This window comes from Nanorana parkeri, unplaced genomic scaffold, assembly GCF_000935625.1.
Source record: "Nanorana parkeri isolate BGI_ZX_2015 unplaced genomic scaffold, ASM93562v1 scaffold20, whole genome shotgun sequence".
In the NCBI taxonomy this organism is placed as follows: Eukaryota; Metazoa; Chordata; class Amphibia; order Anura; family Dicroglossidae; genus Nanorana; species Nanorana parkeri.
Window position 1 is genome coordinate 365,358 of NW_017306288.1, and position 22,699 is coordinate 388,056.

A 22,699-nucleotide genomic window follows, 5' to 3' on the forward strand; every position below is an offset into this window, starting at 1 on the left:
AGAAACATCTCTAGTATGTGTTCTTATTACAATGCTGATGTCATAACAGGACAGTGTATGCTGGGACTTTACAACTCCTTTAAATGTATTTTGTTGATATTTGCTAATCAACAAACGACAGCCATAAATGAATAGCTGGGTAATCTGGGTACTACAAAACCGTATGACCGGTAATATATCTCATTGACATGAGATGCAGGGTATGTTATTTGAATTTAGGGGATTTTAAGAGAACTTTCCTGTATGAGGAAACAAAACCTGTTAACGAAGGAAAAGTTCAGATTAAAATGCGATTTCTGAGCATAACCTGTCAGGTTGAGATATTTGGAATACACAATATTATAATATGGGCTTCCTACTCTAAGAAACAAGGACAAAGATCTGGAAAAATGCAGTCTCAGCAAGACAGGTCTAACAAGTAGGCTCTCTGTATCATGTATGTTCCCGATGTAAAACATTGGCTTCATCTCTCAGGCTTGCGTTAGAGCAGTTTTAGATAGAGCAAGGGGAGGTTATGAGGGCAACTTTATTTTATTTTGCCATCTGTGTCCTATTGGGGAGATTTCCCTTCACTTCCTGTCCCATGAGCACAACAGGAAGTGAGAGGAAATCCCTCCACAGGAGAGGAAAATCCCTGGTGGACAGCAGGATTATCAGATTAAGTGTCCCAATTGGAAGATTTCCATCTATTCCTGTTCCGATGGGATTTTCTTTCACTTTCAGTGATAATGGTACCACTGAAGCAACTACTTCCTACCCTAGAGCTGTCTCCTCCGTGTCAACCGCAGAATGCAGAGCCAGCTGTGGTGCCCAGCCACCGATGATGGTTCCTATTTTTCTATTATGGGGGAGGGCAATAGCAAACAGATGACCAAGATGGCCACAGTGTTTACGCTCCACTCTCTACGGGTGTGCAGCCAGTATATAGCTACCACTGGCAGGTCTGAAGGTCTAATCTCCCACTGTGGCTATTGTATTCTGTGCCAGCCAGTGTGAAAATACATGAACAGTGACTGGAGCTGACTTGGCTACTTCCAAGGCAATCAAATGATGATTCCTAATTTCCCAATAGGAAGGGGGGGACGATAGCAAACAGCCAACCAAGATGGCCGAAGTTATTACGCTCCACTCTATCCAGGTGTGACCCATTATGAGCACTGACAGGTGATGTGAATAACATTGATTATCTCATTACAATGGCCCCTGGAAGTGGGGGGGATATATTAGGTAGCAAGTGAACATTTTGTGCCTGAAGTTGATGTGTTGGAAGCAGAAAAAAGTGTAAAGGTGCCCATACACCTGCTGATTATCGTACAATAATCGCGGATGATCCCGCGATCGTACAATAATCGGCAGGTGTATGGAAGGCATGCGACCGTTTCTACTGTACGGTCGCACATCTTTTATCTCCTGAGCAGGCTTGAAAACCCGCCAAGAATTGTACGATTGTCGGCGGGTTAGTGGCGTTCTCGGGGGACAAATGCCGAACGGGCCGGTGTGGGCAAGCGCACACTGTCCGCTTAGCATTGCAGTCATCGGAAGCCCTCTCCTCAGCGGGGCGGGCTTGCGATGATCGCAGGTACGATCTGCCTGTTCAAGATGGGCAGATCGTACAAGCTTTTAATTACCTTGCAACCATCGCTCGCTGAAAGTCGTGCGATGGTTGTAAGGTGTATGGGCACCTTAAGGCTAGATGACTGGGTCAGAGCAACTCCAAAAGTGCAGCTCTTGGGGGGCGTTCACAGTCTGCAGTGGACAAGAGATTGAAGTGATTACCTAAAGGATCTGCTACTGACGGCACAGCATACCTTCAGAGGTCTAGTGGAGTCCATACCTCGACCAGTCAGGGCTGTTTTGGCGGGCAAAAGAGGGACCTATTCAATATTTAGTGGGTTGTCATAGTCTTATGGCTGATCAGTGTATGTAACCTCTACAAAGTTAACTGCAAATAAAAAATACAGGACAAGGAAAGAAACATTCCCAATATACATTTTAAGAAACAATGGCCATCTGGCTCATGGTATTTATCCATCCTTGAAGTAAGGCCTTTAAAAACTCCCTGATATGACATTCCAAAAGAATTATGGCTATAAAAATGTCCAACAAATAACGTAACCTTGCAGAAATTTGGCCCATATCCACATATCTGAGGTACATGCTTCACTTAAAGTGCATTCTCTATAGCCCTCAATACTCTGATGCTAAACACTCACCGCTGATTTTTCCTTCCTGGATATTATTTTACACTTCAATATAAACAAGAAAGGTTTTAGAAGTCTGCAATTGACCTTACATGTTGTTTGCCTGTACTGTGTTGTTATAGAAGTGTCATTTTATAATTCTTCTGGCTCACAATTCACACCCCAGAAGCACACCTTACTCCATTCCACAGATGAATAGCCTCCTCAATTGCCACTTGTACAGCCATCAAACTCCAAGAAAAGTTCATGTACTGTAGATGACCTCACAATGCAGCCCAGTCCCAACCGTGTATAATACACAAAGTTCAGAAACAGAAAGCATGTGTCGAAGAAATTAGCTAGTGACACAAAAGAAACGGGTAAGAGATTAAGAACTACATGTTTTTGTCACCACAATGAATCCTGTGACCACAACATCATGGAAAACAATTGTTTAAAGCGGAGTTTTAGCAGAGGAGAAGCTCTGGGACTTGTGACTGCATTAGGGATACAGGGTTCATTGTAGCAGACATTCACAAGACAGTAAATATACACTGATAAGATAGATAAGCAAATGCAGATGGGGGGCTTGTGACTAGGTAAGGATCCCGAGGTCTGACTTCATTACTTCTTTACTGAAAACTTCATTGTTTAGTTTTCCTTAACAGCCTCCCTAATAGGGCTCCCCTCCTTTCCCAAGGCCCCATAGCAGTCATGCGGGCTGCTATGGCTAATCTATGGCTATTGTTATGTCACTGTTGCAGATTCTATTACAGTATCCAGGCTTAGTGTACACTGGAATTAGTGCATCAGTGTTTTGCTTTTAGCATTAGTTTATGAAGCATTTTTGACGGATGTAAAACGCAGAGTTGAATCGGATCTTATGAAGAAGTATCCACTTGCCCATACAAGTCAATGAGATTGCATCTTCAACAAACTACACTCAATACAAGCCATCTGCTTCTGAGTCTAAGGGCCGATTTACATCTATGCGCTGCGGGAATGCCTGCGCCCATTACCCGCATGTTACATGCACTGACACATTGCAGTGCCACTTATTTTGAGTAGCACACCAATCCATATGTGATACAATGTGCTGGATTGCATGGCAACGCACCATAGAGTGTTAAGGCAAAAATATTGTTACACGTCTAATTTTTGGGACATTTGTTGCATCAGGAGCCCATTGATTTCAATGGGCTGGCTTAAAAGCAACAGCAGTCACAGAGAACATTAACAGACAAAAATGCATGAGTGGGAACACACACGCACACAGACATGGGAAGATTCAATAAAGCATTTGCAACACTTTTATGGCATTATGGTCGTATTGGAAATTCATGGAAGGGCTACAACAGTTTTCTTGAGGTTTTCTCTGCATGTTCAGGTAGTCCTTATGTGTGACACTTTTACATTCTGGCGCCATGGCTGCAGTAAATTAATAAATACCACCATATAGGCAAGGGGTGGGCAACTCCGGCCTTCCCGCTGTGGTGGAACTACAGGTCCCATAAGGCATTACAAAATTGACTTCCAGAGGCATGTTGAGATTTGTAATTAAAGCACAATTTCCCACCCCTGATATAGGCAAAGAAAAGTGGGAGGTATAGAAAACCTATTTCCCCCTCCAATAAGTTACAAACACAACTTTAGATATGGCAAAACAAGAAGCTCAGCCCTCCATGTGTACAGCTAAAACAAACATTCCATGCTTGATGAGATTTTCAACGGTGACCATAATAAGGAACCCCGTCTACACTGCTGCTTCGGATTTTGAAGCCGCACCAAAACATGGGATATGATAAATTAGAACCGCTCAATGTGCTAAAACAGAATTGAAGCCGCACAGCATAATGAGAATGTTGGCAATACACGTTACTAAAAGTAAACACAAAAGGCGCATTGTAGGTGTTCTGGATGTATCATAGCAATCTGGTTCACATCCAGGAACCTGAGAAAGCAATATATAATAAGTGAAAGCCTGGATAAACCGGTTGGGTCTTTCAAGGCCAGTTATAGAGAAATTAGTCAATGGGGGAAGAGTACATAAATAAGGGTTCTGAGGTCTCCTTAGAGAACTAGGTACTGAGGAAGTTGGTGAAGAGATGTTGGTTGTGAAGTTGAAACTAATAGTAAGAACCATTTTCTGAACTTCCTTGTTACCGGTATGTAATTATAGCAAGGTTTCTAAAAGGTCTTTCTTACATGAAAGGTTGTATTCAGACAACATACAGCTCTAGGGAACCTTGGACAATTATAGTCTCTTGTATCAAGAATTTAATTAACGTGTTTTTAAACACAGAACTTTTTTTTTTAGTCTTGGGTAGAGTAGGTAAGGAGGTAGAACCCCTATCAGTTTTTATTGCTGTCAGTGTTTCAGCACGGGAGATTCCCCCTCTTTATTCATGATGGTGGACCTTTGTCACTGGAACTAAAAAGTGATGGGAAATACAACATTTAGAGTTGTCACTAGAACTTTTACACTGTCTAATCGGAGCACTATGTATCGGTTGTCAGCGCTGTAACACCCGTGTCTATCCAGTTTTTTCCTCCATTTTGCAATGGAGGAAAAAACTGAAGTGACCGGACCCCATGTCAGTCTATAGGGAATCGGATGTAAACAGATACGAGTCCATTTAAATCAGATTACCCCTGATCCGGAATGATCAGGTCCGGTGAAACACTGTTCCTTTTCTTTTTTTGGACCTCACCAGAGCCAGGGGCATCCAGATGTAGACAGACACCTGTCTGGGTCTGCCTGAAAAATTAACAAGTGGACCTGATCAGATTGGCCATCTGAAAGGGGTATAATAGATGGGAAATCTTCCAGTATGGACACTTATGCCAGTGACAGCTGTCTAAGAGGGGATTCCCCTCACTTTGAAGAGATTTCCTTTCACTTTCCTTAAGACTGTACATATTAAATTCCTGCAGTTTCACCATTGTTGTTTCCAATCTCTGGACTCGTTCTGTCTTAATCTCTTTTAGTAAATGAGGTGCAACAAGGTGACAAAGCAGTAATTGGGAAACAGAGACAGGGTAGTTCCACCCTTGAACAAAAAACCTTCCTGGCAGAATGACTAGGTATTATGTTAATGAAAAACTCCAGGCATACATATTCTTAACCCTTGCAGTGGAGCTACCCCCGCACTGCCATGGTTAGGTGCTCGTGTTCGTCTAGAGACTAAAACTACAAAAGATATACTCACCTGACCCTTGCAGCCAGCTGGCTGTTGGACTAGTCCCTCCAGCCTGTCTCCCGCTCCGCTCCAGCGATGGAATGTCCCTTGGTTTCCTCACGTCCTATACACTGTATAGGATGCGATGACTCACAGGACCTTAGACCACCGGAGCTGAGGGGGAGCAAGGTTTTAGGGACTGGTCTAATGCCCAGTTCACACTTGACAATAAGTGTACACATGCTCATGCGTGTTTGTTAGCGTTTTAAGTCACGGTTGCGGTGCATCAGCCCATTAATTTCATTGGGCTGCTGCACACGTGACCAACCTGGCAAAAAAGCTTATGCAGCATTTTCAGCTACGAGCTGCCTGTGTTTTTTGACTGCACATCCACATGTGGGCAAAAACGTGTTTTCCCAGCCATGTTTGGGGTGCCATTAACAGTGTGAACCAGGCCTGGGAAGTTCAGGGGAATATAACTGTTATTTTCATCCCTAGACTAAAATGAGCACCTAACCCTTGCAGTGCGGGGTAGCCCCTCTGCAAGGGTTAAGAATATTCATGCCTGGAGTTCTTCTTTAATGAACGATGTAGATGCAAAAAGATTGAAGTCTATTTTTAAAATGTTTTAGGATATTACAACGATTCGGTTGACCTCCATTTTAAGCATTCTTAACAGTTAAGCCAAAAAAGTGGCATACTTTCAAACCTACACCACGGCATTCACTGGTCATGTGAATGGGGGACATCCGATTCCCGTCTCCAAAGCATGCCCTCGCTCCAAAGGGTGCAGTCCAGAACAATAAAACAATATTCCATTAACAAATTACATATTTGTGGAGGCATCCAAGTGCCATTTAGGCTCCAAAGGTTACACTCCAGAAAGCAAGTAAGGCTGTGTACCAATGATGTCACTGTGATTAAGCACAACTTTATTTAGGTGAAAACACATGCTTGGTCCCCCCTTAGATCCACTTCTGGCGCATTTCACCCTCACGAACTTAATTGTAGAGATTAAGCTGAGATCGAAATGCATCAGCGGGGCAGATCCAAGTGGTATGAACAACTTCAGCAAGTTATCAACAACCATGGTTAGGTTGGTGACTTTCAATCAAAGAATTCATTAGTGTTAATTCAATTTCGTATCTGACTGTAAACATCGGCTATAGACGCACATTCTCATGTCTGCTGAGGTTTAGCATTTACCTCACAAAGCAACCATACACACCTGTTCCCAACTCAAGGCAAGTTGTGCAAATCTCCTGGTACACCACATAAATATCTAGAACAAAATTCTCAACCACGGTACACCAGCTGAAATTTTAAATCAGTTGGACTACTTGAATAGAAATGAGAACTTAAAGCCTACGAGTCATTTCCTCAAACAAAAAGGAGCAATGTACTTTACTCTATGCACTGTTTAAAGGATAAAAGTTGTCCTTTAAGAAATGCCCCCCCTCCCAATTTGTAGTTTACCTGCTACAATACTTGGCACTGTCCCCCTTCAGTGATCTTCATTACAGAGCTCTTACTGGAGCTGCCCAGATTCCGCCAGGTCCTCTTAGATGTGTCCATGTGTACGATGGCCTCATTCATTCCTATGGGGAAATCCTTTAGAAATGCATAGGGTTGTGGTGTGCATGTGCAGGGTAAAGAGGAAAAGTGGGGACGTCCGTGTGGCTCCAGGCAAGGCTGCGTTGTGAAGATTGCTGGAACAGGGACAAACACAAGTATTGAAGCAGGTGGGCTGTACTCATGAGGGGTGGGGGGGCAAAGTCCTAAAAGACAACTTGTACCAAGGTACAGTTGCCCTTTATCACTGGAGGATTTTAAAAGTAGGAGATAAGTCCTTAAGGCTCCATTCACATATAGCGTTTGCGTTTCCCACGCACTTTTCCGTGCGGAAGATGGCGCGGCACACAAACGCTAAAAATCTTTAATCCGCACGGAGTCCGCTCATTTGCGGCTATTAATATAGCTGCGATTGTGCGGAATCTGTCAAAAAACATGGAACTTGGGACTATTTTGGGTGCCGCATGGTTTCGTCCCCGCAATTGTCTAAACAATGCACATTAAGTTTAGAGCGGCTCCGCGTGTGTTCATACAGTCGAAGACACATGGACAACCGCTCCTGTGTGAGAATGGAGCCTAAAAATGTCAAAGTTTCTAGGACGTATCTCTTATGCTCAGCTCTTCTCCCTCTGCAGCTATTACCTGCTGTCAAAATGACATAGGGCCTACCCTATGTCAAGGGTCAGTACAGAGCTCAGAGTTAGGCTTTAAGAGGTCTCTTCATCAGGAATGAGCAGTGGCAAATGAAAGATTACATCTCTCAAAAGCTTTTCTTGAAAAATTAGCCCTTAATGTCATAAAAGTGTTTCCTTAAGTGCACTGATAATCACCTTACGTCAGCTAAAATGTACAGACTTGAAACAAGAAGTCAATGAAGGCCTGTTTTATTGCTTATCTATAGTGCAATGTCATTGACAATATATATACAATGCATTAGTTTACATGTTTGGTCCTGAGCCGGGCAAACAGCTGAGCTGGTCAGAACGCTGACTGAAGTGCTAAGAAATATGGAGGTTTGACGTCACTTAAAATGTTCAAAGGCATAATCTCATTTACAATCTTGAAACATTAATCACTGCTTACAATCCATCCTAAATGACCTGATGTGCTTATTTCAAGACCAGATCTTATGGAACAACTCCAGGCAAATTTCCCAAACATTGGCCAAGACTGCCAAAACTCTATACACCATGCTGTATATAATGTTTTAAGACTTTCTTTATAATAATCTCCACCTTTTTAGGTTTCAGGCTGATAATGGGAGCACCTGAGGTAAGGAGGCCAGCAGGAGTCGGTGATGCAACAAAACCTGAAACCTCAGACTGAAATCTGTCAGTTCGAAGTCTGAACCCTGGACAGAGTCATGCACTTAGTAAGATGTGTAGGCTGCATACATAGGTTTGGGTGAGTGTCAGAACACCTTTCTTAACCGGACAGAGTCATGCACTTACTAAGATGTGTAGGCTGCATACATGCGTTTGGCATGTGTCACAACACAATTCTGGGCCTCCATAAAGAAATGATTGCAGGCTCTGAAAAGGAGGTCTTATTACTCAAGCTAATACAGCCCTTAGCATAGGAAAAGCCCCTAAAACCTATGCATGTAAAGAAGAACTTTGGGCATAATTATTTTTAACCCTTGCAGTAGAGCTACCCCCCACCCTGAAAGCATCAAGTGCTCATTTTCATCTAGTGAGGAAAATAAAGTTATACTCACCTGAACCTCACAGCCAGCTGGCTGTTAGCGTTCCCTGCAGCTTTGCTCCCCCTCCACTGCAGCAGTCTAAGGTCCTGAGAGTCAACAAGTTCTATACAGTGTAATGCAAGGACGACGAGGGACCAGACCAGGAGCTAGATGGCTCAGAGGTTCAGGTATTACTTTGTTATTTCCCTCCCTAGATGAAAACAAGCACTTAATCCTTGCAGTGCAGGGGTAGCCCCACTGCAAGGGTTAGGAATAATTAAACCCGGAGTTCTGCAGGGGCTGGCCCTCCAGCTGTGATGCAACTACAAATCCCATTAGGCAATGCAAGACTCTGGTAGCCACATGCATGACTCCCAGAGGCAGATGCATGATGGGATATGTTGTTTCACTACAGCTGGGGGGCCAGAGTTTGCCTACACCTCATCCAACATATATGGGGCAGCCTAAGGCAATTGCATGTGGTCATTCTTGGGGTAGAAAGCTGTTGGCAAAGTCAAAAATTAGGCCTCATTCACATGGGCGGTAGGCTCCACCGCCCCATTGAAAAGTAGTCAGCGGTGGACAGCATTTCAGAGAATGGTTAAAACTTGACAGCCAGTTTACAGCCATGCAGTCTCCTTGTCGCTTGTGTAGCATTGTATAATTTTCAGTTGTGCTGAAATGTTTGCCCAATAGTCTTCACAGCAGCGACTCATCCCTTGCCAAGTAAGAGGTTTCAATCAGAGAAACAGAGCCTCAAAGCAATCTTTACCTTCTGTTCGATCATTATAGCTAGCCCACAGTGCATATTTGTTTTTTCCATTCAGGTATATTAAAAAAGAAAGGGCATAGGGCAAAAAACAAAAACTATTTACCTTCTCACAGCTATCATTCATACAGCTGGCCACTAGAAGGTGTATATACAAGGCTACACATAAACCATGGTCATGTAAAAATGACATACCAAGTATGTAAAATGTGAAAACTGTAGCAAAAAACATAACTGTAGAAATAACACATCAAAGGCAACACTCTGAAAATAAACAATGGCTTTCCTTTAATCCACATGAGAATGGGTAGCTAAAAGTGAAATTGACACAAATGTATTGTAACCTGCATTCCCAGAACGCAAGGATTACGTGCACTGAACAACTTCAAAGGGACAGTCTGAAACAAACCTCCATACAGGAAAAAAAAAACCTTCCCAGACCAAAAGGAAACACTACATGTTCTCATTTCAGTTCATGAGAAAGGGTGGGTCCTCCAAATGAGGGGTTTTACATATGGAGGTGTATAAAATCAACAGAAAACTATAGCTAAAGTATAAGTATTGAATATACAGTACATCCGGAACATCTACAGGACGCATTATGTGCTACCTCTAAATTGCTATTTTTTGCTTCCTTTTCACACCCACCCACCGCATTGTAACCCACCAACATATAATTAGATCAATGTACTGGACTACAGGCAGAACAAAAATGCTACACGCAGCCTCCTAACACAATGCTGGGTCATTCAAATTGAGCATATGATTAAAACTGAGCCCCAGGAAAACCGCTAATTACATAAGAAATACAGTAAAATCTCTGTTATGCGGTATTCAACTAACCAGAATTCTCATCTAACCAGAAAAAAAATCCTGTGTACTCACTGTTCTGCGGCATGTATTATCCTGGAAATGGTCGTGTGACTATTTGTCCTAATTTGTTTTGGATTACTGCATTTCAATATTAAGTAAATACAGAGGTTATGATATGGTATAGTACACGGTATGGCATTAGACCTATTTTTAATAGTAACTCTTAAGCAACCAGAAACTACCTCTTTCGGTCTGAGCTCTGCTGTACACAGGATTGCAAGAGGCCAATATCAAGCAAATTCAGGCACCCATGCTGCTTGCATTTAAAAAAATAAAATAAAAAAAGACATGTAATGATGTAGTAATGAATACATAGCTACATTAATTTGTGTCTTTTATATCTGCCTGTAATGAAGTTGATCAACAGATCTAGAAATATGGGCCTTTTGAGATCAGAACTACCTTACCTACCGTAGTAAATCAGTAACCTCATTATTAGTTCTGCCAAAAACTGAACGGCTTCCACTTCCTCTATATGACAGGCATACCATTGTGCACATTACCATATTGCAAACAATATGTAGGTCAAACTTCTGAGTTTAGATTAGGGTTGATCATTATTCCTCTATATACTATATCTTTGCATATAGTACATAGGAGGAACAGGTCACTTAAAGAGACACCATCACAAAAAAAGTCCAAAAAAACCTGCCCGCAATTGGTATGGTACCCCTGTTGGCCAATGCCTCTTTATTGTCTTCATCAGCTACGGCCTCCAAAGAATCTTCAGCATCTGACACAGTTGTGCCGGATGTCTGGCTCCTCATTGTGCACTCTGGTTTCATCCAGCAACCAAAGTCACTATGGTGTTTTGCACTGAAGTGACATGGCGGTTGGTGGTTGAAAACACAATCTGTATTCACACTGATTGGCTAAATACAAATATGCAAAGCAAGACTTTGGGCTTGTTTGGTGAGGATGGAGGATAGGGCTGCAACTAATGATTATTTTCCTTATTTTATTAGTTGGCTGAATACTTTTTAGATTATTCGAGGAAAATGAACGGCACTGCAACACACCTCCCGCAGGAGAATTTGTCAGGCTGAAACCAAAAATTACTTTTTTTTCCCACCTTTTATAAAAAAAAAAATTGAATAATTGTATTGTAAGCACCTAGCGCCCTGAATAGCTTCAGCCAGGGAATTACAGCTGCCAGTGGCAAGATTCCGCAGTCGGCAGCTGAATGTAAATACGGCAGGTAGTGGGCTGATGTAATAGCCAGCCTGCTATTGGCCATTTCAAATTGCAATAGCAGGCTGGCTATTGCACCCGCCCACTGCTTGCTGTGCCTTCCTCCCAGCGTGGAGGAGAGAGCTGGGGGATCCAACCAACTAATCGATAATGAGAATAATTGACAACTATTCTCATAATCGATAAGTTGGTTGCAGCACTAGTGGAGGAGCAAGAATAGTAGGACAACCCTTCTATATGGCCTTCTACATGGAAGTAAATGGATAGGTCCACAGCCTTCTTCTCTTCATCTTTTCTCTCGCTCTGTCTGAGAAAATGATAGCTCCAGCTCCGGAGTTCCCAACCCCGCCTATCTGCCAACCCAATATGAACTCATTCTCAGTAATGGTTATTTTGTCTGAACTGCAGTTGGCGTTCCAAAGGGACGAGAGAAGCCACTAAGTGTTTTTAGCCCACCAGCATCCATTAATAACAAAAATAACATATTTGGAGTGGAGTGGTCCTTTAAAAATTATAGAAGGAAACAAAAGAGACATTGCAGAAAGAGCTACGGAAGATCCCTGGGGCTATGCTTAGAAAAAATATGAAACAAAATTCTGAGTTTGAAAGTCAGAATTCGGAGCTTGAAAGTCAGAATTCTGACTTTCAAACTCAGAATTCTGTTTCAAATGTTTTTAGCATGGCCCCAGGGCTCTTCTGTTAAGGACAACCCCTAGTTAAAAGGAAATAAAAAAGAATGTCCTTTTAAGCAAAGTAAAATCATGGCAAAGCATGGGTATGGCACTGATTAATTATCTGCTAGGTCTCAAATCTGTCTTCATGCCTTCAGCATTGTGTCATCTATGTTCTGGTAAGTGTCACCTTGTGATTATACAACTCCCTACAGCACTGTAATAAACTAGTAAAAGTCAAGTAAGCCACAGCTTCACAATGGAATTCCAATTACAGGTCATCTATGGCAGTGCTCCCCAACCTTTTTATCGCAGCTCTGGTTGGTAGTGAGGGCTCCCCTGTGGCCACACCAGCCAGTTTGCCCGCAGCATATCCCGTCACTGAACCCCCTGCGCTAAATGAAGCCCCCGGCCGCAGGTGCAGTGGCTCCCTCCACCGCCTCTCTGCCACCTGCACCGCTACAGATGCGGCTCTCTAATCGTGCAGCCGCTCGCTTCTCAAGGGTATACTGAGGCGATCCGGGCTGGCTGAAAAAAAAACTACTATTCGCCCCCTTACAACAAACAAAAATAAACAGTCCCTGTTAGCAGACAATCTATTGCAACAAAAATATTCCTATAAGATTATATGTAGGGCTGCAGCTAACGATTATTTTCATAATCGATTAGTTGGCCGATTATTAAGTTTGATTAATCGGATAAAAAAAAAAAAAGAAAGCTCTAATTATATGTGAAGTTAAAGTATTTTAGTATTTTAGGCATGTTCATTACCTATAAAATGTACCTCTTCTGTAGACTTCCAAAAGTCTCAAAACAATTTGGTGCGCACAAAGTGGATTTCTATCCATGGCTATTGTGCAATACACTCTGCCTGGCCAAAAAAAAGTGACCTGGATTTCGGGCAGTGTTATGATCTGGGGTTGCTTCAGGTCTACAGTTGGTCAGGTCTAAATTAAGCAATGGTATGTCCCAAAAAAATTAGAAAACGAGGTCAGCTGTCTTCCTGAATATACTGAATGACTAGGTTTCACCATCAATATATTTTTTCTTCCTTGTTGACAATGCCAGGATTCATCAGGTTCAGATTGTGAAAGTGTAGTTCAAGGAGCATGAGACATCATTTTCACACATGGATTGGCCACCATAGAGTCCAGACATTAAAAGGAGAAATATGGGGTCAGGGCTTTTCCCCATAGTTCTCCTAAGGGTCACGGGAGGACACAAACTAGCGTCCTCCCGTGACCCAAAGCTCAGTATACCGCGAGATACAGCACGCGGTATACCGAGACCGCCGCAGCCGGGACGAATCCCGACATTACTGTGGAGATCCACCCAGCTGCGTGATTGATAGATGGCTCTGCCTATCTAGAGGCAGAGCGAGTTGTACCCGCCCCATTCCCTGTCCGTTCCGCCAGTCAGCACTGGAGGATCGGACAGGGCAGGGGGGAATCCCTGCAGGGAGCCGTGAGTGACAGTCATGGCTCTCTGCAGGGACAGGATAGAGAAGTGAGCGAGCGACGGTATGCGCTCGCTCACTTCCCGATCTATCGAGCTGACGTGTGACAGTTTCATTGTCACATGTCGGCTCGAACTATGAGGCTGAGTGATTTTCACTCACCTCATAGTTCTCCTTTAACACCATTGAGAATCTTTGGGATATGCTTTAAGTCTTTATCCAGTGGTCTGACACTCCCATCATCACTACAAGATCTTGGTGAAACATTAATGCAACTCTGGATGGAAATAAAATGTTTTAACATTGCATAAGCTTATCGAAACAATATCATGGCAAATGTGCCGTAATCAAAGCTAAAGGTGGTCCAATGAAATATTAGAGAGTGTGTGACTTTTTTTTGGCCAGGCAGTGTATACAAATGAAGATTTTTGTACCCTGGGTTCGGCTTTAAGACTGCTGCAGGGTACTGCCATCTTGGATGTGATGTTAGCAGCACCCCAGCAGACCCAGGCCTGTCACTCAAGAGACACTTTATAGCAGGACTCAAAATTTCCACTCGCCCCCTCGCAAATTGTGAGTGAAAATTGCGTGGGGGATAAAAAAGAATAAAAAATTATTTAAAAAAAGTAAAAACTGCCCCCCGACCTCCCTCACACGCATATTATTAGACATGTGCGAATACTAAAAATGTATTTCAGATGAAATGTGTATGTGTAATGCTCTGTGCATTGTGCTGTGGCTGTATGTGTAATGTCCTGTGCGTTGTGCTGTGGCTGTATGTGTGTTGTGCTGTGTGCGCGTTGTGCCCTGTGTGTGTTTGTTTGTGTTATGAAGGGCAACTGGTGGCGAGTAACTTCGAAGGCCTGGCTAGTAGCTCAGGACCTGAAATTTTGAGCCCTGCTTTATAGTATCCCTCTTTCCTCTCCCGGCAGCTACATTAAAGCATGGCTGGAAAGGGCAAGAGAGTGACTGAAGAAAGGAACGACTAAGGCCACATTTTTTACCAAAAACACAGGGGAAAAAAATCCATACAATGTAAAAAAAGATGTTTTATACATTACAGGTGAACTCCAAGCTCGTATACAGGGGCTGTTTTACCTGCCAAAGGACTTGCATTTTGACCCATTAAAGTGACATAGGATAAAAAAAAAAAATGTCCTCCACCCTCAATGCTTCTTTAAGGACTTACTTGAAGGCCTCATTCACACAAGACCCGGCCCATACAGATACGTGCGGCAGGCACGGCCGTATCATGCCGCTCCCGGGAAGGGCAGGTGCTGCGTGTGATTGTGCGCAGTAGCCTGTTCTTATCTATGGGAGTACGCCCATCGCTCATCCGAACTGCACATCCGTACGGGTTTCTCTGCTCGGACACAGACAGGATCCATAGCAGTGCTATTAGTAGTGTGAATGAGCCATAAATGATGACTCTTGATCCGATCATCATCTTTTTACCAGTAGTTTCCAGCAGTTTCTCCAGCGCTGGTGCCAGTCTCTGATCCAGTGCGGACTGCTGCGCCTTCCTAATCCCACAGAGCCTGTGCGCGTGCACGCTGCGTGCATTGACTTATACTGTGCCTCTCCTGTTCTCCCGGCTGAAGATCTCTAAAGCGCATGCGCCCGCCCTATCATCCTTCGCGGACGCTCAAATATTTTTCAGATTTTCGTACGGTTGCAAGCAGCGGAGACAGAGGTAAGTAAAACCCTTTTTGGTTATTTTCTTCTTTTTTTTTTACTGTTTTTGCATATATCTACTGCTTGCTAGCAGTAGATACATGCAAAAAAAACTGAGGGTTTAAATATGCTTTAAGTCCTGGAATTTGCACCATATTGCCACATTGCACAGCCATGAGGTTGTCATCAGTTTACATGCCATTGCAAAAGAATACAATGCTGTCATCATCCAAACCCCCGATTTGCCTCTTGTTTACGAGCAGGAGCAGACTGATGAGGTCATCCTTCTGTTCCATCTCTTCTCCCATCAAGTTCCTTTTGAGCATTTTTGCCACCATGAGACCTTATTGGCTCCTAGTGATGTCCCATCATCCCCCAGCCCAAGCTCTGCTGTACGGGACATTCTACAAGGCTATACTAAAAAATAAATAAAATTCAGCTACTTACACTAATTGCATTAAAAATACTTGCAATTGATTTGATTTATAAATGAGCAGAGCGTGGGGAATAATGTTCATCTTACAGTATATCTGTCTGGAGTTCAGCTTTAATTCAGCTGTATCCTTAAAGTAGATGTGAATGCACAACTGCACAGACACATGCTAATAACGTTCATATTATCTACTGACCATGATACCCCAAGGTAAGGATACTTTTTGATTTGCCCGGAGATGGCATTGTGGACTTGCACACAAGTAGCTACAGGTGAAACTCAAATAATTAGAATATCGTGCAAAGTTCATTTATTTCACTAATGCAACTTAAAAGGTGAAACTAATATACGAGATAGACTCATTACATGCAAAGCAAGATAGTTCAAGCCGTGATTTGTCATAATTGTGATGATTATGGCTTACAGCTCATGAAAACCCCAAGAACCCCAAATCCACAATCTCAAAAAAGTAGAATATTCCATGCAATCAATAAAACAAGGATTGTACATAGAATATCGGACCTCTGAAAAGTACAAGCATGCATATGTACTCAGTACTTGGTTTGGGCCCCTTTTGCAGCACTTACTGCAATTACTTTTGCACGATATTCTAATTATTCAAGTTTCACCTGTATATCACAATACCGAGGCACTGTGTGTTTAAGATGTCCTTTCATGTAGGTTACATATTCAAAGCAAATACATCTTACATAAAGAACAATGGTGCTCAATACTGTTCTACACTGCTATCTGTCCTCCCATCTCTCACCTATCTTGACATAAATATGACAGGAAACAAACATTTTGCTGTTTGCGCACAGCTAAAGGGTAAAGACACACTGCTTAAAAAATGAACCTTAAAAAGCTGATTTGTTGAGCTCCACTTGACATGAAAACTTTGTCTCCAACACTTTGTATTAAAGGCATAGTCCACTTTGTGCATTTAAAAAGAAGTGCATTGATTATTTTTGTTGCATTTAAGCCTGCAAAGAAATGTAACCACGATCAGTGCATGGCGGGTGCAATGCCCTGGCTCCGGCAGACTCTTCCTCCCGAGCCCCAGTCTGTACAGAGGTTCGGATTTTTAGTAGCATGGACAGGAGGAAGTATGAATGGACTACAAGTGCTGTGATGTCACACTTTACTTTTCATTGACAACTAGAAGTCCTAAGTCACTCAGCGCTGGTGTCTAATTGGACTTCAGTCTCTCCGTTCCCTGAACCTGTCAAAGGATTTGTGAATGCATGATGCAGCCCCCTCCCAAATGAAATTGACGGGGAGAAGGACCCAGGGATTCCCCTACTACGCACATTAGTGAAGTTGCCATGCAGCTCAGATTTTACACATTTGGTATACATAAACGGAATCTGCATCTCTCTCCATCTACGCATGCCACCAGCTACATATCCCGCCATCTACCTATCCATCCATGTATGTGCCCCGCCATCAAACTGCCCCGCCATCAAACTATCCCTCTATGTGTCTCTCTCTCCATCTAGAGCTTTGAATTTTGAATGTGTTGAGAATCTGCTGAAGCTTCATTTTGCTGTGTTCAGCATTGAGGACTGCAGTAATGTGTACAGACACTGTGGTTGCCAGTGAAACTAGCAGGCCACATACATCAAAACAGCCAGGTCCTATCAACGTGCAGCAAGTGTGACAAACCTCGCCCACACAAAAACTGCATAACAAACCCGTAAGCGCACTGAAATCCAACACCATGAACAGGCAACTCATAAAAAGTTAAAGTGTATCTAAATCAAAGAATTAAAACATAATATGATGCATATCTCCCTGTAATTTTCATCTGGTGATCCTCCCAGTAATACTTCCTGCCATATGATGATAATGCTCAATCTCTGTACTGTATTCTATGGCGGAGCAGCGTGGTCAGGACAGGGCGTGTTGGCAGAGGCAAAAAGCACAGGAGGTTTTTGGCTCAAAAAATTTCTTCCAGGATCAACAAGTAGGTTTTGCACTTGTAGAACAAATTTAAAAGTATATGTAGAGCAGGGGTGGACAAATTAATATCAGGGATCCCAACCTGTCAACCTCCCCCACCCCCCTCCTCCGTGGGGGGGGTGCAAAAGCAAGGAAGAGAGCTAATGCTTCCTTTGCTATCTGCTGTTTTTTTAGTCTTCCGACAGCTGCTGCAGTCAGGGAAAAAAAAAAAAACCTGGCATAGGAACTAATAGCTAGATTGCTATATAGAAAGGGCACATAGAAAACAATGTGCCCTTGCAGTGACCTGCATAGATCCGTGAACGGGCCCTTAATGTAGAACGCATGGGTGGTCCGATCAGGTCTGTCTGTCATTGGAAGCCCAATGTTACTCCATGTGCAGCCAGAAGTGAACGCAAGTATGTCCGTTTACATCCAATTACCCCCGACTCTAACATGGGTCCCATATGCCTAACATGGGTTCGGTTAGTTCAGGCTTTCCTCCATCGCAAGAGTGAGATCCGTTCCATTCTTCTCCACTCTGTGCATGGATCCCCTGCAGATTGGAACAGGCAGCGCCCGTGTGGAAATAGCCTAAGTCAGAAAACATCAACAAAAGCAGCACGTCATTTTTCTGTCCAGCACATTTTAAAATGGCACAGCCAGGACTAGAACAAAGAATATTAAGAAAAGAAGATCTGGCAATGTTTTTACTATAAGCAAGCTTTATTCTACCTGCTCACAGATGCATGACAAACACTTCTGTGGGATTAGTGAGCAGATCGCTGAGGCTGATTAAGGAATAATATCTTGTTTCTGTGATAATGCCTTATCCTCAAAATCAGGAGTGCGAACAGGTTAAAGGTGACATTACTGTTCCATTAGCTCTCACAATATAGTGAACTAGAAGTTTCTGAAATTCCCATGTAGGTGTTGCAAATATGCCATAGTTTACACCTCCCAGGGCAGTGTCTTCCAAATCCGTCTTCTGTGACGACTAAAAGGTCACGCAATTCTATAATCAGTCGAACATGAAATTAATGAATCTAAACTCCGGACAAACTGATACTCATTTAAGTGTCCATAGCCTGGCCGCAGTTCCACTTTAAAGGCTTGTCTACACCTATACATGCTATGCAATATATTAAACCATCTTATTTTTCTTTTTTTATGATTAAGAGGCCCAGACTTTGGTAAAATCACTTTTTTTTTAGTTGCTTGCTCTCTAGCTGTCCCCAAACCACTAAGCTGCCCAACACCCGCCCCCCTTCCCCCCTTGCTGTTCGCAGGTGTTAGCAAGGGGGGCAGGGGTTGGGGACAACAGTAATTAGCAAGCAGGGTGTGAGGCCTCCCACAGACATGAGATCAGTGCACAATCTTGCCATATTTAGTCATCTCATTTCTTCAGTGTATCTTTTCTGGATACAGAAAACAGAAGTGTCCCACAGACACATCTTTTGTTTTCCCAATTTGACCCAATTTTAGATGGTTTTGCCAGCCAAGATTAAACCTGAGTTTCTTGACAGCCAGAGTACAAGAACATTATATAAAAACTGTGAACTGCCAAAGAACACTTTTGGGTGTAAATTCCCTTCTCTAAAGGATTCTCATTCCTCATTCTCCCATACTATAACAGCACAATATCTAACAGGGCTATTCACAGAAGGTGAAGAGTTTGGAGAAGGCAGGAGAAGTGACCAATCTAGGACAACATAGCTGAACTGGAAACATTTTCCAATTCAGCTCACTTTGCAGCTCAGCTATGTTGTCCTAGATTGTTCACTCCTCCTGCCTTCTCCAAACTCTTCACCCTTTTGTGAATAACCCTGTAAAAGTTTGGCTTCTATGGGCAACAAGATCTCAAAACACTTTGTCATAAGGTTCAATGCAGTGGTAATTGTTTTTTACAAGCAGGTGCAAATAACTAATCAGAATATGAATTCCATTGCAGCCTCATACCACATACTATATACGGTAATTATTTACAGATTAAGCTAGCCATACAGCTTACGATTGTCATTCGATTTATTTCGTCCCGCCACTGAACCCCCATTCGATTTACGCACGACTGCCCCATCATGCACAGACCAATGTTGATTTCGATTATCATTCTTTAGCAATACTAACTGGACGAACTTCGTCGATCGAGAGAATGGATTTTCCTTTGCAGTGCAGTGTTCATGTTGCGATTTTTGGCAGATTTTCGGCTTTCAAGCAGGCTAGTAACTTTTCGTCTCATTGGACGAAAATCGTTGGGCTATTGGCCAAACCTCAAGATGAAAATTGCACATGCTCAAAACGAAAATGTGGTCGTTCGATCAATGAAAATCGGTTAGTGGTGCGGACGACCGATAATCACAAACTACATTGGTCTGTGCATGATGGGCTGTTTAAACGAAAATTGAACAAGGATGAGATGTCTAAACAAAAAAAGTTGTCGGTTGTAAGGTGTATGGCCAACCTAAAAACAGAACTATGGGGTAAGTGTTTCTCCCCATAGTTCTCTTTAGGGTCACGGGAGGACATATACTAGCATCCTCCCGTGACCCAAAGCTCAGCATATTGTGGGCTATTGCCCGCGATATACTGTGAGCGCTGCAGCGGGGACAGATCCCGACATTACTGTCGAGATCCACCCAGCTGCATGAGTGACAGCTGGCTTTGTCTATCTAGAGGCAGAGCCAGCTGTGCCCGCCCCCTCCCCTGCTCATTCCTTCAATCAGCGCTGGAGGATAGGATAGGGGAGGGGGGGGGAATCCATGCGGGGAACGGTGACTGACTGTCACCGTTCACTGCAGGGAGAGACGATCGAGAAGTCAGTGGATCGGCTGCATGTTTCACCGTTCACTGCAGGGAGACGATCGAGAAGTCAGCGGATCGGCTGCATGTTTCTGCTCACTTCCTGATCGATTGAGCCGACCTGTGACAGCTTGTCACAGGTCGGCTCTAACTATGAGGATGAGTGGAAATCACTCCCCTCATAGATATCCAGTGCCGAACAAATCCCAAAAGCAAGTTAGCCAAGTAATAGCTGCTTAAAAAAATTACGACAGCTGGTGCCCAACTTGAGGGGTTCTCACTAATCAATGTCAATGGAGCGGACTCCTAAATTAAAAAAACAAAAACCTGCTGGCTCCTACATAGCATATGAATTTGTCCACATCTGATCTAACAGAACATGCAAATTCAATTGCTTAATGTGGGAAGCCAACCAAAAACCATTTTCTCCAGTTTTGGATACAGTGGGAAAGGGCTAGACCTGTTACAAGCCTTTTTTTGCCATCTTGGACCCAGTCAGGGCGATTCATTTCTCATCCTGCCCGGGTGACCAATAACACCAGGACAAGATGCGAGGGTGGAAAACTGCCCAATGGGGCAACCAGAGGCGAGATGTATCACATTTGGGGAAACCACTTGCTTACTATTGCGTCTCCAGGACAAGAACTGAGTGAAATCTTCCCAATGGAGACAGACTGCAAAGGAATAGAACCATGACAGAAGTTCTAACCATTCTGCACAATATCCAAAGCTAGAAGAACATTTATGGCTGCAGTACCACTCAGCAATGATATTAAAATTGGCTAACAATAAACAGCCCAATGAAAGATCATAAATAGCCCAATGACAGGAAACAAAAATGCTCCATATTCCAAACATTGTTATAAATGAGTGTTTTGACCTCTTGGGGACAACACCATGCCCTTCCAGTGGACAGAAGTGCTCTTTTTGGACAATACAACCAGTTCGCTGAAGAGTTGTAACTTATTGGAAATCTCTCTTCAGGAGAGCATTGAGTGTTGTGTGAAATGTATCAGAACCATTGACCTGTGCTAATTTTTTTTTTTAAAAGGAGATATTTAGCAACGACACGAGACTTATTTTTTTAGGTTTTATGGATGTCTTGGTGGCTGTGAATGAACCTGACCTCTGCTGGGACCTCTGGCTGGGGAATGCAAACCAACCTGGAGCAGTGCAAGCTGTGATAAATAGGTGGTTTGTGATCCCCTAAGGGACAATGACAAAGCACTTCCAGTAGTCACTGATCTTTTTTTGGACAATGCAACTTGTTCATCATTGTCAGAGCTGCAACTGGTTGGAAATTTCTCTGCTAGCGGGTCAGACAGATGTGTATAAAAACAGAGTACCGTACATATGGTCACCATCAGATGAGAATCGAAGAGTGTCTCAGCAGTCAGCTGACTCACTGGATGAAAAGAACATATTTCTTTAGGGAGGCGGTTGACTAGGTTGAGTATCTATAGCCCCCTGCATCTCTGTGCTGAGAAAAGCTAAGTGGATTAGTGGAAACTGACAACAAGTGAATCAACTCAATGATACTAAGACTATTAGGACTTCTGTCAATGAGTCACATGTTTATTACAGTTGTCATTAACCCGTTCAGAGGGAGACATTTCCTCCATGGTTGACACCACTTAAAAAGGTCCTTTCCTAGGTCATGCTCATTTCTCAAGATATTTTCTATATGGACTTTAATGTCCTATAACTATCTCTCTCATCATAGCACAGTTACTAAAAACTGATTTTTGTTCTACTTTAACCACACTTTTATACAGGTTATTTTAAAAAGCCAAAATACCAGCAATTATTACCTAAAAAGTGATCTTGACAGCTGAATCAGAATGTTTCCACTAATCTTTTTTTCTATCTGATTGATTGCTATAAGTTACTGCACGTCAGCCTTGTTCTTTTATTTAACGGTGACTTGTTGAATATTTCTTAACAGGATACCATCATGATTAAAGAGAACCTGTCCTGGCAAAAATATGGGGTGCACTGACATCTCCTAAAAATGCTAGCCGTCCCGCTGATCCACTCACTTTTAGTTCACCGACCAGGAGTTGTGACTTAACTAGCCTCATACTTGTTCTGGGTCATTAATGCAGAAGTACTGAAGTCAAAAGCCTAGTGTCAGGAAATTATCTGACAGAGGTCACCAGTGACTACCACTGTATTTATCTCGCTGCAGCTTTCCTTTAAACATAACATGCTTAAAAAGAAAAAGAAAACTGTGCAAAGTTTGCTAAACAAAGAAAAATCAAAAGCATTTCCGTGGAC

The 22,699-nt window shown here is 42.9% G+C and overlaps 1 protein-coding gene across 2 annotated transcripts in view; it reads right to left on the reverse strand.

Moving 5' to 3' along the window:
• Nucleotides 1–22,699, reverse strand: part of PRKCH (protein kinase C eta) — a 154,133-nt gene that overhangs the window by 118,669 nt on the left and 12,765 nt on the right. The gene's annotated exons all lie outside the window — the stretch shown is intronic.